Source organism: Nycticebus coucang, chromosome 2 (genome assembly GCF_027406575.1).
Source record: "Nycticebus coucang isolate mNycCou1 chromosome 2, mNycCou1.pri, whole genome shotgun sequence".
Classification (NCBI taxonomy): Eukaryota; Metazoa; Chordata; class Mammalia; order Primates; family Lorisidae; genus Nycticebus; species Nycticebus coucang.
The window spans coordinates 139675510-139691775 of record NC_069781.1 but is presented as its reverse complement, the minus strand read 5'-3'; positions in this window follow the sequence as shown (position 1 = coordinate 139691775).

Here is a 16266-nt window from a genome sequence, read left to right as displayed (position 1 = left end):
AGTAGCAGCATATTTTATTTCTACGCCTGGGCTGCATTTATATTTATTTTTTCAAACTGAGGAATACAAGGCAAATTATGTTTTTTACATTATGGGTGGTGGTGAGAGGAACAAAAGTTTACTTTGTGACATGTGAAAATTGCATAATCCTCACTTTTTTTTTTTTTTGAGACAAAGTCTCAAGCTGTCACCCTGGGTAGAGTCCCATGGCATCATCACAGCTCACATCGTCCTCCAACTCTTGGACTAAAGTGATCCCCTTGACTCAGTTTTTCTATTTTTAGCAGAGACAGGGATTCACTCTTGCTCAGGCTTGTCTCAAACTGGTGAGCTCAAACAATCCACCTTGGCCTCCCAGAGTGCTAGGATTACAGGTATGAGCTGCAGCACCCTATCCCTCACAGTTCAGCCTCTATAAATACAGTGTTCTTGGAACACAGCCATGTCCATTTGTTACATATTGTTTATGAATACTACAACATAGCTGCATAGTTGTAACATAAACCATATGGCTCACAAAGCCACAAATACTTGCTATCTGACTGTGATGGTAATTTTGTGTCAATTTGGCTAAGCTATGGTGCCCATATATTTGGTTAAACACCAACCTGCATATTGCTATAATGGTATGTTTTTAGGTAAGATCAACATTTAAATAAGTAAACTTTTTAATCTTATTTTTATAATAAGGAGACATTGAATAAAGCCTATCATCCTCTTTAATGTGGGTGGACCGCCTCCATTCAATTGAGAGATGTAATTGAAAGAAGACCAAATATATAGAAGATGAAACTCTGGTGTGGCACCTGTAGCTCAGTGGGTAGGGCGCCAGCCATATACACCAAGGCTAGCGGGTTCGAACGCAGCTTGGGTCAGCTAAAACATTGACAACTGCAACAAAAAGTAGCCAGGCATTGTGGCAGGAGCCTGTGGTCCCAGCTACTGGGAGCTGAGGAAAGATAATTGCTTAAGCCCAAGCATTTGAGGTTGCTGTGAGCTGTGACACAATGACACTCTATCCAGAGTGACAGTTTGAGACTCTTGTCTCAAAAGAAAAAAAAAAGAAGAAAAAGAAATTCTGTCTCCAGTCTGCCTTTAGGTTTGAGCTGCAATATCAATTCTTCCCTGAGTCTCTGTACATCCTGTAGATTGCATATTTCTGTACTTGATAACCTCCAGAATCAAATGAGTCAGTTCAGAGAAAGAGGGAAAAAGAAGCCAAGAGACACTTTAACTATATTCATTCTGATAGTTCTGTTTGTTTCTCTGGAGAGCCATGAACAACAAATTTTGGAACCAGGAATATTTCCAGAGGGGCAAAATCACAAGAATGTATTTTCTGAATTAGTTCTGGGGTTTTTGGAATTGGTTTCTGACTATCTTTAATTATCTCTAGTAGTGAAGAAAATATGATTGATGTGGTTATTGAAATACAGAAACTATTACCACTTGATATTTCAAATCATGAGGCAAGGTTCTGAACAAATATTGTATATAATCCTTCCAAACATTTTTGTTGAACTAGCAAATATGAGATTTTCTGGGTTCCCTTAATTTCACTGGATAAAGTGGGAGGGAGTATGAACACAGGAATTCAAATTCTCAGCTCAAGTATTGCAATGAGGACCTGAAAATATGCTTCTTTTTTTCTTTTTTTGAGACAGAGTCTCACTATGTCACCCTCAGTAAGAGTGCTATATGGCATCACAGCTCACAGCAATCTCAAACTCTTGGGCTTAGTTTGCATTCCCACCAGCAGTGCAGAAATCTTCCCTTATCTCCACACCCATACCAACATCTATAGCTTTAGAATTTTGTTATGTGAGCTAATCTTACTGGAGTTAGATGATATCTCAAAGTGGTTTTGACTTGCATTTCTCTGATGATTAAGGATGATGAGCAGTTTTTCATGTGTCTGTAGGCTGTGCACCTGTCTTCTTCAGAGAAGTTTCTATTCGAGTCCCTTGCCCACACTGAGATGGGATCGCTTGTTCTTTTCTTGCTATTACATTTGAGTTCTCTGTGGATTCTGGTTATTAAACCTTTGTTAGAGATTGCTCTGCTGGTGGAAATGCAAACTAATATGTTCCTTTTGGAAAGAAGTTTAGAGATCACTTAGGGATCTAAAAATAGACCTGCCATTCGATCATATAATTTCTCTACTAGTTATATATCCAGAAGACCAAAAATCACTTTATAACAAAGATATTTGCATCAGAATGTTTATTGCAGCCCAATTCATAATTGCTAAGTCACGGAAGAATCCCAAATGCCCATTGACCCATGAATGGATTAATAAATTGTGGTATATGTACACCATGGGATATTATGCAGCCTTAAAAAAGATGGAGACTTTACCTCATTCATGTTTACATGGATGGAGCTGGAACATATTCTTCTTAGCAAAGTATCTCAAGAATGGAAGAAAAAGTATTCTCTTGCCTCAGCCTTCCAAGTAGCTGGGACTATAGGTGCCCACCACAATGCCTGACTACTTTTTGGTTGCAGTTATCATTGTTGTTTAGCTGACCTGGGCTGGGTTTGAACCTGCCAGCCTCAGTGAATGTGGCTGGCACTGTAACCACTGTGCTACGGGTGCTGAGCCAATCTGCTACTTTTGAATGGAGCCAAGAGCAAGACAGAGTTCTGCAACAGGTCCAGTTTCCCATGTGCCATCTCCTGCCTCTTGGGTCATATAGTAATTCCGCAGATTCAGTGGCTTGAAGTCTTGGTGCCAGACAGCAATGCTGTGTGGAGCCTTTTGCAGAATCATATAGATGAATCACAGCTCAGACTCTTAGGGTAGCAGAACAAAGCTGAGCTATTCCCTGTAGGTAAGTACTCTTTTTTCAAGAAACAGTTTTTGAGGGCGGCACCTGTGGCTCAAAGGAGTAGGGCACTGGCCCCATATGCCGGAGGTGGCGAGTTCAAGCTCAGCCCCGGCCAAAAACTGCAAAAAAAATAAAGAAAGAAAGAAAAAGAAATAGTTACTCAGGCTCGGTGCCTGTAGCTCAAGTGGCTAAGGTACCAGGGACATACACCAGAGCTGGAGGGTTCGAATCTGGCTGGACCTGCCAAACAATGACAACTACAACCAAAAAAATAGCAGGGCATGTGGTGGGCACCTGTAGTCCCAGCTACTCAGGAGGATGAGGCAAGAGAATCCCTTAAGCCCAGGAGTTGGAGGTTGCTATGAGCTGTGACACCACAGCACTCTATCCAGGGCGAAAGCTTAAGGCCCTGTCTTAAAAAAAAAAAAAAAAAAGAGAGAGAGAGAGAGAAAGAAAGAGTTTTCAGCCTGCTAATAGAAATTTGTGGAGACCGGGTGGCTCCTGTGGCTCAAAGGGTAGGGCGCCAACCCCATAAACTGAGGGTGGTGGGTTCGAACCCGGCCCCAGACAAACTGCAACAACAACAAAAAAATAGCTGGGCGTTGTGGTGGGCGCCTGTAGTCCCAGCTACTCAGGAGACTGAGGCAAGAGAATTGCGTAAGCCCAGAAGTTGGAGGTTGCTATGAGCTGTGACGCTACGGTACTCTACTGAGGGCAATAAAGTGAGATTCTGTCTCTACAAAAAAAAAAAAGAAAGAAAGAAAGAAAAGCAAAGAAAAGAAATTAGTGGAGACTAAGAGCTTAACCATGGAACCGAGTTACCATGTGAAGTGAGCTTCTCATCATGAGCTGGATTTTTTTTTTTTTTTTTGTAGAGACAGTGTCTCTACGCACAGTGTCACATAGCTCACAGCAATCTACCCAGGGTAAAAGTTTGAAACTCTGTCTCAAAAAAAGAAAAAGAAAATCAAAACCACAGTCGGGCATTGTGGCTCGTGCCTGTAATCCTAATACTCTGGGAGGCCAAGGAAGGTGTATTGCTTGAGCTCAGGAGTTTGAGACCAACCTGAGGAAAAGTGAGACTCCATCTCTTTTAAAAATAGAAAAAGAAGCTGGATGTGGTAGCACATGCCTTTTTCCCCAGCTACTTGGTGTGGAGGGGGTAAGGCAAGAGGACTGCTTGAGCTCAGGAGTTTGAGGTTGCTGTGAGCTATGACTCCAGCCAGAGGCAACAGAGACTCTCTCTCAAAAGCGAAACAAACAAACGAACGAACAGAAAACAAATCCAGAAAAACTAGCCAGGCATCATGGTGGGTACTGATAGTCCCAGCAAGAGAGTTGCTTGAGCCCTAGAGACTGAGGTTGCTGTGAGCTATGATGATACCATGAATGGTACTCTACCTAGGGCAAAGGAGTGAGACTCTGTCTTAAAAAAAAAAAAAAAATCAAAACCACAATGAGAGGTTTGGCTCCCAGAGTACAGGGTTACTGCGCAGCCACATACACTGAAGTTGGTGAGTGGGAACCCGACCCGGGCCAGGTAACCAACAATGACAATTGCAACAAAAATGGCCGGAAAATGTGGCCGGTTCCTGTAGTCCCAGCTACTTCGGAGGCTGAGGCTGTGATGCCACAGCACTCTACTGAGGGTGATGTAGTGAGACTCTGTCTCAAAAAAAATGAAAAACATAGCCGGGCATTGTGGTGGGGGCCTGTAGTCACAGCTACTCGGGAGGCTAAGGCAAGAGAATCACCTAAAGCCCAGGAGTTGGAGGTTGCTGTGAGCAGTGTGATGCCACAGCACTCTACAGAGGGCAAAAAAGTGAGACTCTGTCTCTACAAAAAAAAGAAAAAAGATGAGGTACCAATTCATATTTTATTATGATGGCTACTGTAAAAACAAATTAAAACCTAAAAATAACATAAGTGTTGTTAAATATGTAATGTTAGTGGAAATATAAAATGGTGCAGCCACTATGGAAAACAGTATGTGTTTTCCTCAAAGAGTTTTTTAAAAATAATTACCATATGTTTGGAGTTTCTTAGTTTCTGCACTTGTCTATTTGGCATCCATTCATTACAGGGCCAATTATATTAATTTTCTTTTCTGTATTTTTAGTGCTTTTGCATAAAACCCTGGGAAACTGTCCCTACCAAGGCTAGCTAATCTCTAAAGATAACAATTTGCTTGTGTGTCTTTCACATCCCAACTAAACAATACCAGTTTATAGCCTCAGGCAGCTCCTTATCTAACTCTCCTCAGCTAATATTTCTCCTACCCTCAAATCATCCTAGGCTAGGAACCAGATCCCTAAAGACCGCACCTATATATACCAAAGAAAGAATTTTTTTTAACTTTATTCAAATTAATATGAGGGTTCAATATTTAAGTTACATTGTTCTCACTTCCAGGGTAAAATTCCGTTTGTAGAAGAGCCTCTCAGCCAGGGTGCGTGTTATCCACCTTCACAATGTGCACATTAGGTGAGATCCCTTCCTCACGTCCTCCCCCCACCTCCCACTTCCCTTTACCCCAGAACTGGACTATAATAGTGTTTTATTGTTCTTAGGGACATACAGTTGTTTATATATTGATTTCATATTAGTATGGAGTACATTGGATATTTATTTCCATTTTTGTGACACTTCACTAAGAAGAATATATTTTCAGTCAGAATTATTTGAACTAGCCAGTCCTATACTGTTTACTCTGACCTGTCCTGCCTTTTCTTTGGAATTCTCACTAAAGGCTTTGGCCTAGGTTTTCCCTTCATTCTGTTCTTTTGTCGCTTGACAGAAACCTGGTACTTCTAATGTAAAGGAATGTAATGTAGCATGGAGTACCCTATTCCTTGGGAAATGTAAGTAATAAAAATCTTTATTTTTTTCTTTTGAAACCATGTCTCACTCTGTCACCCTGAGTAGAGTGCCATGGCATCATCAAAGGTCACAGCAACCTCAAACTACACTACAGGGGGGTTGAGGGGGGGGTGGGTGAGTAGGGGATGTGTCACTCTTGCTCAGGATGCTCTCAAACTCCCGAACTCAAGCAATCCTCCTGCCTCAGCCTTCCAAGTAGCTGAGACTACAGGCATGTGCCATCATTCATTACTGGCTAGTTTTTTCTACTTTTGGTACAGAGGGGGTGGGAGTGGGTGGGTGGGTAGGGGATGTTTCACTCTTGCTCAGGCTGCTCTCAAACTCCTGAACTCAAGAAATCCATCTGCCTCAGCCTCTCAGAGTGCTAGGATTACAGGTGTGAACCACTGCACCTGGCCAAAAAACTTAATTCAAAGGTATTAGTCTCTCTCTAATGTCACTTTGTCACCTCCATAAATTAAGACCTGGGTGCAGGGCGGCGCCTGTGGCTCAAGGGGGTAGGGCCCTGGCCCCATATACTTGAGGTGACAGGTTCAAACCCAGCCCCGGCCAAAAACTGCAAAAATAAAATAAAATAAAGTAAAATAAAATAAAATAAAAATGTTAGAATGAGTCTAATGAATTTTAAAATTAAAAAAAAAAAAAGACCTAGGCACAGAACACAATATAACCCAGCAATTTCGCTTGTGTGTTTACCTAAAAGAACTGAAAGCAAGGACTTGAAGAGATAGTTATACATCCATGTACACAGCAGCATTATTTGCAATAGGCATAAGGGAGAAGCGATATAAGTGTCCATTGTCAAACAGATAAATAAAATATGGCATATGCATATAGTGGAATATTATTCAGACTTTAAAAGGAAGGAAATTCTGGCTGGGCTTGGTGGTTCATGACTGTAATTCCAGCTACTCAGGAGGCTGAGGCAAGAGGATTGCTCAAGCCCAGGACCCAGGGTTTCAGAGTGAGAGTTTGTCTCAAAAAAATAAAAATAGAAAAGGAAGGAAATGCTGATAAATTTTATACATGAATGAATTGTGCAGACATACAGAATGAAATAAGCAAGTTACAAAAGGACAAATACTGTTTATGTTTTTTTTTATTTTTTTTTTTGTAGAGACAGAGTCTCACTTTATGGCCCTCAGTAGAGTGCTGTGGCATCACACAGCTCACAGCAACCTCCAACTCCTGGGCTTAAGTGATTCTCTTGCCTCAGCCTCCCGAGTAACTGGGACTACAGGTGCCTGCCACAACGCCCGGCTATTTTTTTGTTGCAGTTCAGCTGGGGCGGGGTTTGAACCCACCACCCTCGGTATATGGGGCCGGTGCCTTACCAACTGAGCCACAGGCGCTGCCCAACAAATACTGTTATTATTCCACAGAGTAGTCAAATGTCAGAGACAGAAAGTAGACTGGTGGTTGCTTTGGGTTGGGGAGATGGGATAAAGCAAATGTTAGTGTTTCAGGGGTACATATTTTCAGTTTTGCAAGACAAAAAGTTCTAGAGATGAATGGGGGTGATGGTTACACAACAATATAAATGCACTTTATGCTTATGAACTGTACAATGGTTAAGATGGTAAATTACAGGAATTATAATGAGCAAATATACTAAATTGACATGAAAAGTAAAGATGAAACAGTTTTAAATACAAAAAATGTCAATATATTATACTTTTTCTAGGGAAACTGTTTTGGTTCTGTTCATTACTTTGTATGTTACTGGTAAAATACACTTTTTTTTTATCATCAGTGAATTCTGCTCATTATTAAAAGTAAGTAAAATGGGGCAGTGCCTGTGGCTCAGTGAGTAGGGTGCTGGCCCCATATACGGAGGGTGGTGGGTTCAAACCCGGCCCCAGCCAAACTGCAAAAAAAAAATAGCCAGGCGTTGTGGCGGGCGCTGGTAGTCCCAGCTACTTGGGAGACTGAGGCAAGAGAATCACCTAAGCCCAAGAGCTGGAGGTTGTTGTGAGCTGTGACAGCACAGCACTCTACCCAGGGTGAAAGTGAGACTCCGTCTCACAAAAAAAAAGTAAGTAAAATGGACTCGGGGCCCACAGGTCAGTGGTTAGGACGCTGGCCACATCCACGGGGGCTGGTGTGTTTGAACCTGGCCCGGGCCTGCTACACAACAATGGCAATTACAACAACAACAACAAAAATAGCCAGGCATTGTGGTAGGCACCTGTAGTCCCAGCTACTTGGGAGACTGACGCAAGAGAATCACTTAAGCCCAAGAGTTGGAGGTTGCTGTGAGCAGTGATGCCAGGGCACTCTACCGAGGGGGACATAGTGAAACTCTATCTCAAAAAGAAAAAGAAAGTAAATAAAATGGAATTGTGAGATCAAATTGATGACCTAAGACATGGTGGAGGATGGGAATGTGGGAGAATGGGGGAGTGGTGAGACAGAAGGAAGGAGGGGCGTGGGGGGTCACTGTGTTTGGCACACCTCTTTGGGGAGGAATAAATTTATAAGAGGGACTTTGCCTGACAAATGTAGTTAGTGTAACCTGGATATATGTACCCTTAATGAATCCCCAATAGTAAAAAATAAAAATACAAAAAAATAAATGAGGTAAAATATTTCTTTGGTCCTTAATCTCCCAACCTCAACTATTGCTAGTCTGTTGGTCCAAATTTATACTGTGCTCAAACAGGATACCCCTTCTGCCATAAGTCTGGTCCCCACCCACTCCTAGTTCATTACCACCATCCTTACCTCAAAACAGGAATGTGGGTTCTCTGGAATTAATATGAGGCCAGAGTTAGCCTCCCAACTCTGGATGTCAAACAGCACATTAAGTTGTTCTAGATTCTTACAGGTAAGTTTTACACAAAATTATGGGATATAAATATCTTTTGGGAGGACATTTATTAACTACACAATTCATTTTTTTTTTTTTGGTCTGGGGCCGGCACCCTACCCCTTTGAGCCACAGGCACCGTCCTAATTACACAATTCACAGGACATTATGGTAATCTTCAGTAGGAGACTAGGTGCAAAAGGGAAAAAATTCATGTAATATAAATATATTTTGGCAGAAGGTTTATTAATTATACAATTCACAGGATGCTTATGGTAATCTTCAGTGGGAGACTGTGTGCATAAAGAAACAATAACATAATCCTTAATTTTTCTCTGCTTGGCCCCAAAGAGTGAGTACCCATAGTCTACTTTTTCTAGAAGCAGAAAGAACTTTCCAATGCCAAACCTTATTTTAGGGCAACTTCACACACTTCCTTGGTCTGAAAGCTCTCCTATTTAAAACATCCCTCCATGGTGTGTCCTCTAAACAGACCACATGTGCTAGAAATGACAAAGTTTATAGAAAGTGATCTCTAGTTCAGCCTCTTAGGCATGGGTTACCCTCCTTAGAACAATTCCATTCTCCTCTTTTTTTTCCCATCCTCCTCTTTCTTCCTTACCCTGTCCCCAAAAAGTTTCCCACTTCTCACTCCAAAATCAAAAACTCCCTATCCTTCCCCTCCATAGTCCTGTCACATCCAACTCCTGCCTCTTGCCTAGAATCTGTTTTTCCATCCTTCTGTTCTCATCGTGGACAACACCACTTTCAGTAAACTTCTCAGGAAGTTTTTTTTTCTTTTCTTCTTTTTCTTTCTTTTTTTTTTTTTTTTTTTGAGACAGAGTATCAAGCTGTCACCCTGGGTAGAGTGTTGAGGGGTCATAGTTCACAGCAACCTCCAACTCTTCGGCTCAAGTGATCCTCTTGCCTCAGCTTTTTTTTTTTTTTTTCTTTTTTTATTGTTGGGGATTCATTGAGGGTACAATAAGCCAGGTTACGTTGATTGCAATTGTTAGGCAAAGTCCCTCTTGCAATCATGTCTTGCCCCCATAAAGTGTGACACACACCAAAGCCCCACCCCCTCCCTCCATCCCTCTTTCTGCTTTTCCTCCCCCTGCCATAACCTTAATTGTCATTAATTGTCCTCATATCAAAATTGAGTACATAGGATTCATTCTTCTCCATTCTTGTGATGCTTTACTAAGAATAATGTCTTCCACATCCATCCAGGTTCATACGAAGGATGTAAAGTCTCCATTTTTTTTAATAGCTGAATAGTATTCCATGGTATAGATATGCCACAGTTTGTTAATCCACTCCTGGGTTCGTGGGCATTTAGGCTGTTTCCACATTTTGGCGAATATAAATTGAGCTGCAATAAACAGTCTAGTACAAGTGTCCTTATGATAAAAGGATTTTTTTCCTTCTGGGTAGATGCCCAGTAATGGGATTGCAGGATCAAATGGGAGGTCTAGCTTGAGTGCTTTGAGGTTTCTCCATACTTCCTTCCAGAAAGGTTGTACTAGTTTGCAGTCCCACCAGCAGTGTAAAAGTGTTCCCTTCTCTCCACATCCATGCCAGCATCTGCAGTTTTGAGATTTTGTGATGTGGGCCATTCTCACTGGGGTTAGATGATATCTCAGGGTTGTTTTGATTTCTCTAATATATAGAGATGATGAACATTTTTTCATGTGTTTGTTAGCCATTCGTCTGTCATCTTTAAAGAAGGTTCTATTCATGTCTCTTGCCCATTGATATATGGGATTGTTGGCTTTTTTCATGTGGATTAATTTGAGTTCTCTATAGATCCTAGTTATCAAGCTTTTGTCTGATTGAAAATATACAAATATCCGTTCCCATTGTGTAGGTTGTCTCTTTGCTTTGGTTATTGTCTCCTTAGCTGTACAGAAGCTTTTCAGTTTAATGAAGTCCCATTTGTTTATTTTTGTTGTTGTTGCAATTGCCATGGCAGTCTTCTTCATGAAGTCTTTCCCCAGGCCAATATCTTCCAGTGTTTTTCCTATGCTTTCTTTAAGGATTTTTATTGTTTCATGCCTTAAATTTAAGTCCTTTATCCAGTTTGAATCAATTTTTGTGAGTGGGGAACGGTGTGGGTCCAGTTTCACTCTTTTACATGTAGACATCCAGTTCTCCCAACACCATTTATTGAATAGGGAATCTTTCCCCCAAGGTATGTTCTTGTATGGTTTATCGAAGATTAGGTGGTTATAAGATGTTAGTTTCATTTCTTGGTTTTCAATTCGATTCCAAGTGTCTATGTCTCTGTTTATGTGCCAGTACCATGCTGTCTTGAGCACTATGGCTTTGTAATACAGACTAAAATCTGGTATGCTGATGCCCCCAGCTTTATTTTTATTACTAAGAACTGCCTTAACTATACGGGTTTTTTTCTGGTTCCATAGAAAACACAGTATCATTTTCTCCAAATCTTGAAAGTACGATGTTGGTATTTTGATAGGAATGGCATTGAATAGGTAGATTGCTTTGGGAAGTATAGACATTTTAAAAATGTTGATTCTTCCCATCCATGAGCATGGTATGTTCTTCCATTTGTTAATATCCTCTGCTATTTCCTTTCTGAGGAGTTCATAGTTTTCTTTATAGAGGTCCTTCACCTCCTTCGTTAGGTATATTCCTAGGTATTTCATTTTCTTTGAAACTATGGTGAAGGGAGTTGTGTCCTTAATTAGCTTCTCATCTTGACTGTTATTGGTGTATACAAAGGCTACTGACTTGTGGACATTGATTTTATATCCTGAAACATTACTGTATTTTTTGATGACTTCTAGGAGTCTTGTGGTTGAGTCTTTGGGGTTCTCTAAGTATAAGATCATGTCGTCAGCAAAGAGGGAGAGTTTGACCTCCTCTGCTCCCATTCGGATTCCCTTTATTTCCTTGTCTTGCCTAATTGTATTGGCTAGAACTTCCAGCACTATGTTGAATAGTAAAGGTGACAGAGGACAACCTTGTCTGGTTCCAGTTCTAAGAGGAAAAGCTTTCAGTTTTACTCCATTCAGTAAAATACTAGCTGTGGGTTTGTCATAGATAGCTTCAATCAGTTTTAGAAATGTGCCACCTATGCCTATACTCTTCAGTGTTCTAATTAGAAAAGGATGATGGATTTTATCAAATGCTTTTTCTGCATCTATTGAGAGAATCATGTGATCTTTATTTTTGCTTCTGTTAATATGGTGGATAACGTTTATGGACTTGCGTATGTTAAACCAGCCTTGCATCCTGGGATGAAGCCTACTTGATCATGAGAATGACTTTTTTGATGATAAGCTGTAATCTATTGGCTAGGATTTTGTTGAGAATTTTTGCATCTATATTCATGAGTGAGATTGGTCTGAAATTCTCCTTTTTGTTTGGGTCTTTTCCTGGTTTTGGTATCAGGGTGATGTTTGCTTCATAGAATGTGTTGGGGAAGATTCCCTCATCCTCAATTTTTTGGAATAATTTCTGCAGTACAGGAATAAAGTCTTCCTTAAAGGTTTGATAGAATTCTGGAGTGAAGCCATCTGGACCAGGGCATTTTTCGGTTGGAAGATTTTTTATTGTTTCTTTGATATCAGTGCTTGAAATTGGTCTGTTCAGGACCTCTATTTCTTCCTGGCTAAGTCTAGGGAGAGGCTGTGATTCCAAATATTGATCCATTTCCTTCACATTGTCAAATTTCTGGGCATACAGTTTCTGGTAGTATTCAGAGCTGATCTCTTGTGTCTCTGTGGGATCAGTTGTTATTTCCCCTTTATCATTTCTGATTGAGGTTACTAGAGATTTTACTTTTCTATTTCTCGTTAGTCTGGCCAATGGTTTATCTATTTTATTTATTTATTTTTTATTATTTATTTTTTTTTGTAGAGACAGAGTCTCACTTTATGGCCCTTGGTAGAGTGCCATGGCCTCACACAGCTCATAGCAACCTCCAACTCCTGGGCTGAAGCAATTCTCTTGCCTCAGCCTCCCGAGTAGCTGGGACTACAGGCGCCCGCCACAACACCCGGCTATTTTTTGGTTGCAATTTGACCAGGGCTGGGTTTGAACCCGCCACCCTCGGTATATGGGGCCAGCGCCTTACGGACTGAGCCACAGGCACCGCCCTTTATTTATTTTTTCAAAAAACCAACTCCTTGTTTCATTAATTTTCTGAATGATTCTTTTGTTTTCAGTTTCATTGATCTCTGATTTGATTGTGGACATTTCTTTTCTTCTACTGAGTTTAGGCTTAGATTGTTCTTCTTTTTCCAAATCCATAAGATGGCTTGTGAGATTGTTGATGTGCTCTCTGTTTTTTGAATGTAGGCATCTAAAGCGATGAATTTTCCTCTCATAACTGCTTTTGCAGTATCCCACAGGTTTTGGTAGCTTGTGTCTTCATTGTTGTTATGCTCAAGGAAGTTAATGATTTCCTGATTTATTTCTTCCTGCACCCATCTGTTATTCAACAGAAGATTGTTTAATTTCCATGCCTTTGGGTGGGGTCGAGCGTTTTTGTTAGAGTTGAGTTCCACCTTTAGTGCCTTATGGTCTGAGAAGATACAAGGTAAAATTTCAATTCTTTTGATTCTGTTGATATTTGTTTTGTGTCCCAGGATATGATCAATTTTGGAGAACGTTCCATGGGGTGATGAGAAGAATGTATATTCTTTATCTTCGGGATGGAGTGTTCTATATGTGTCTATCAAGCACAGTTGTTCTAGGGTCTCATTTAAATCTCTTATATCTTTGTTTAATTTCTGTTTAGAGGATCTCTCTAGCTCTGTAAGAGGAGTGTTAAAGTCCCCTGTTATTATGGTCTTATCAGATATCATATTGCTCAGACTGAATAAGGTCTGTTTCAAGAATCTGGGAGCATTTAAATTGGGTGCACAGATATTTAGAATGGAAACATCTTCTTGTTGTATTTTTCCCTTGACCAATATAAAGTGACCATCTTTGTCTTTTTTGACTTTAGTTGCTTTAAATCCACATGAATCTGAAAATAAGATTGCAACTCCTCTTTTCTTCTGAATTCCATTTGCCTGAAAAATTGTCTTCCAACCCTTGACTCGGAGCTTTAATTTGTCTTTTGAAGCCAGGTGTGTTTCTTGCAGACAACAAATGGATGGCTTGTGTTTTTTAATCCAGTCAGCCATTCTATGTCTCTTCAGTGGGGAATTCAAGCCATTAACATTTATTGAGATAATTGATAAGTGTGGTAGTATTCTATTCATCTTATTTTGTGGGAGTCCATTGCTTAGTTTTATCTTTTGCATCAGTGTGGAGGTTATGTTCTGTCCTTTAATTTCTGAGTTCTTACTTTGCTGCTGATCCATTGTGGTGGTCAGTGTGCAGAACAGGTTGAAGTATTTCCTGTAGAGCTGGTCTTGTGGCAAATTTCCTCAATGTTTGTATATCTGTAAATGATTTGATTTCTCCGTCAATTTTGAAGCTTAGCTTAGCAGGGTACAGAATTCTGGGCTGGAAATTGTTCTGTTTAAGTAGATTAAAGGTAGATGACCATTGTCTTCTTGCTTGGAAAGTTTCATTTGAGAAGTCTAAGGTCACTGTGATGGATTTGCCCCTGTAGGTCAATTGGTGCTTACTCCTGGCAGCTTGCAGAATCTTTTCTTTTGTCTTGACTTTGGACAGGTTCATCACAATGTGTCTTGGAGAAGCTTGGTTAGAGTTGAGGCAATCTGGGGTCCGATATCCCTCTGAAAGCAGTGTGTCAGAATCTTTGGTGATAATTGGGAAATTTTCTTTTATAATATTCTCTAGTATGGCTTCCATTCCTCTGGGGCATTCTTCTTCCCCTTCTGGGATTCCTATAACTCGTATGTTGGAACGCTTCATAAAGTCCCATAATTCTGACAGGGAACATTCTGCTTTCTCTCTCTTCTTTTCTGCCTCTTTTACTATCTGAGTTATCTCAAGAACTTTGTCTTCTACCTCTGAAATTCTTTCTTCTGCATGGTCTAACCTGTTGCTGATACTTTCCATTGCATCTTTAGGTTCCCTAATTGACAGTTTCAGTTCCTTCAGCTCTGCTATGTCCTTTTTATATTCTTCATATCATTCATCTCTTATTTGATTCTGTTTTTGGATTTCCTTTTGGTTATATTCCACTTTATTAGCAGTTTCCTTCATTATTTCCATCATTTCTTTCATTGTTTTCATCATGTGTATTCTAAATTCCCTTTCTGTCATTCCTAACATTTCTTTACAGGTGGAATCCTGTGCAGTAGCTGCCTCATGGTCCCTTGGCGGGGTTGTTCTGGACTGGTTCTTCATGTTGCCTGGAGTTTTCTGCTGATTCTTCCTCATGAGTGATTTCTTTTATCTGTTTCCTTGCCCTAATTTTCCTTTCACTTCCTCTTGCTCTTTAAGTTCTCGTGCAGTTGCGGGCGGGTTTAGACCGATTGAACACACGCGACCACTTGCCGGTTTTCCACTGTTTTAGTCCTCCTCTTGGGGTCCAGAAGTCTCTTGCTGACTCTCTGTATCCTCCCAGGGGTGATGATAGGCAGATTCCACCAGCCAGAGATGCCTGGAGTCCTATCTCTCTGGACTCACGGTGCCCAGACACAAGGAAGCTGTTACTCGGCCACCATCTTGTTCTCCTCCCCCTGTTGCCTCAGCTTTTCTATTTTTAGTAGAGACAGGGTCTTGCTTTTTGCTTAGGCTCTTCTCAAACCCATGAGCTCAAGCTATCCACCCGCCTCCAACTCCCAGAATACTAGGATTACAGGCATGAGGTACCACACCCAGCCAGGTTCTCAGGAATTTTTCAGAGACCCCCTTCAGACAAAGCACATTTTCTATGCCAGAATGTCTATCTATATTTCAAATAAACTCATCTGTTAAACAAAAATGTAACTTCTACCAGATTAAAACTTCTAAGATGAAAGGAGTCTTCTATTTGCTAATTTGCGATTTCTCTACAACATACACAAAAGCAACTGAGTGTCTGCCCCAGCATGGACATATAAATTAGAGATCAGCAACCTTTTTCTTTTCTTTTCTTTCTTTCTTTTTTTTTTTTTTTTGAGAGAGAGCCTCAAGCTATAAGCTATTGCCGTGGGTAGAGTGCTGTGGTGTCACAGCTCACAGCAACCTCAAACTCCTGGGCTTAAGTGATTATCTTGCCTCAGCCTCCTGAGTAGCTGGGACTAAAGGCGCCCACACAATACCCAGCTATTTTTTGGTTGTAGTTGTCATTGTTGTTTGGCAGGCCCAGACCAGATTCAAACCCGCCAGCTCTGGTGTATGTGGTTGGCGCCTTAGCCACTTGAGCTACAGGAGCCACTCGAACAACCCTTTTCTGTAGAGAACCAGAAAATAAATATTTCAGGCTTTGAAGGCCATACATTGAAAATATTCAATTTGACCACAATAGCACAACAAAAGGAGCCATAGATAATATGTAAATAAGTAGAACTGTATTCCAAGAAAACATTAGTTATGTACAATTAAATTTGAATTTTATATTATTTTTTATTTCATTTTATTTTATTCATTTATTTATATTTTTTTGGCTGAGGCTGGGTTTGAACCTGCCACCTCTGGCATATGGGGTCGGTGCCCTACTCCTTTGAGCCACAGGCACCACCCTAATTTTATATTATTTTTCATGAAATAGTATTATTCTGCCTGGTTGAGGTGGCTCCCACCTGTAATCCTAGCAGTCTGGGAAGCCAAGGTGGATGGATCACATGAGCTCAGGGGTTCAAGACCAGCCTG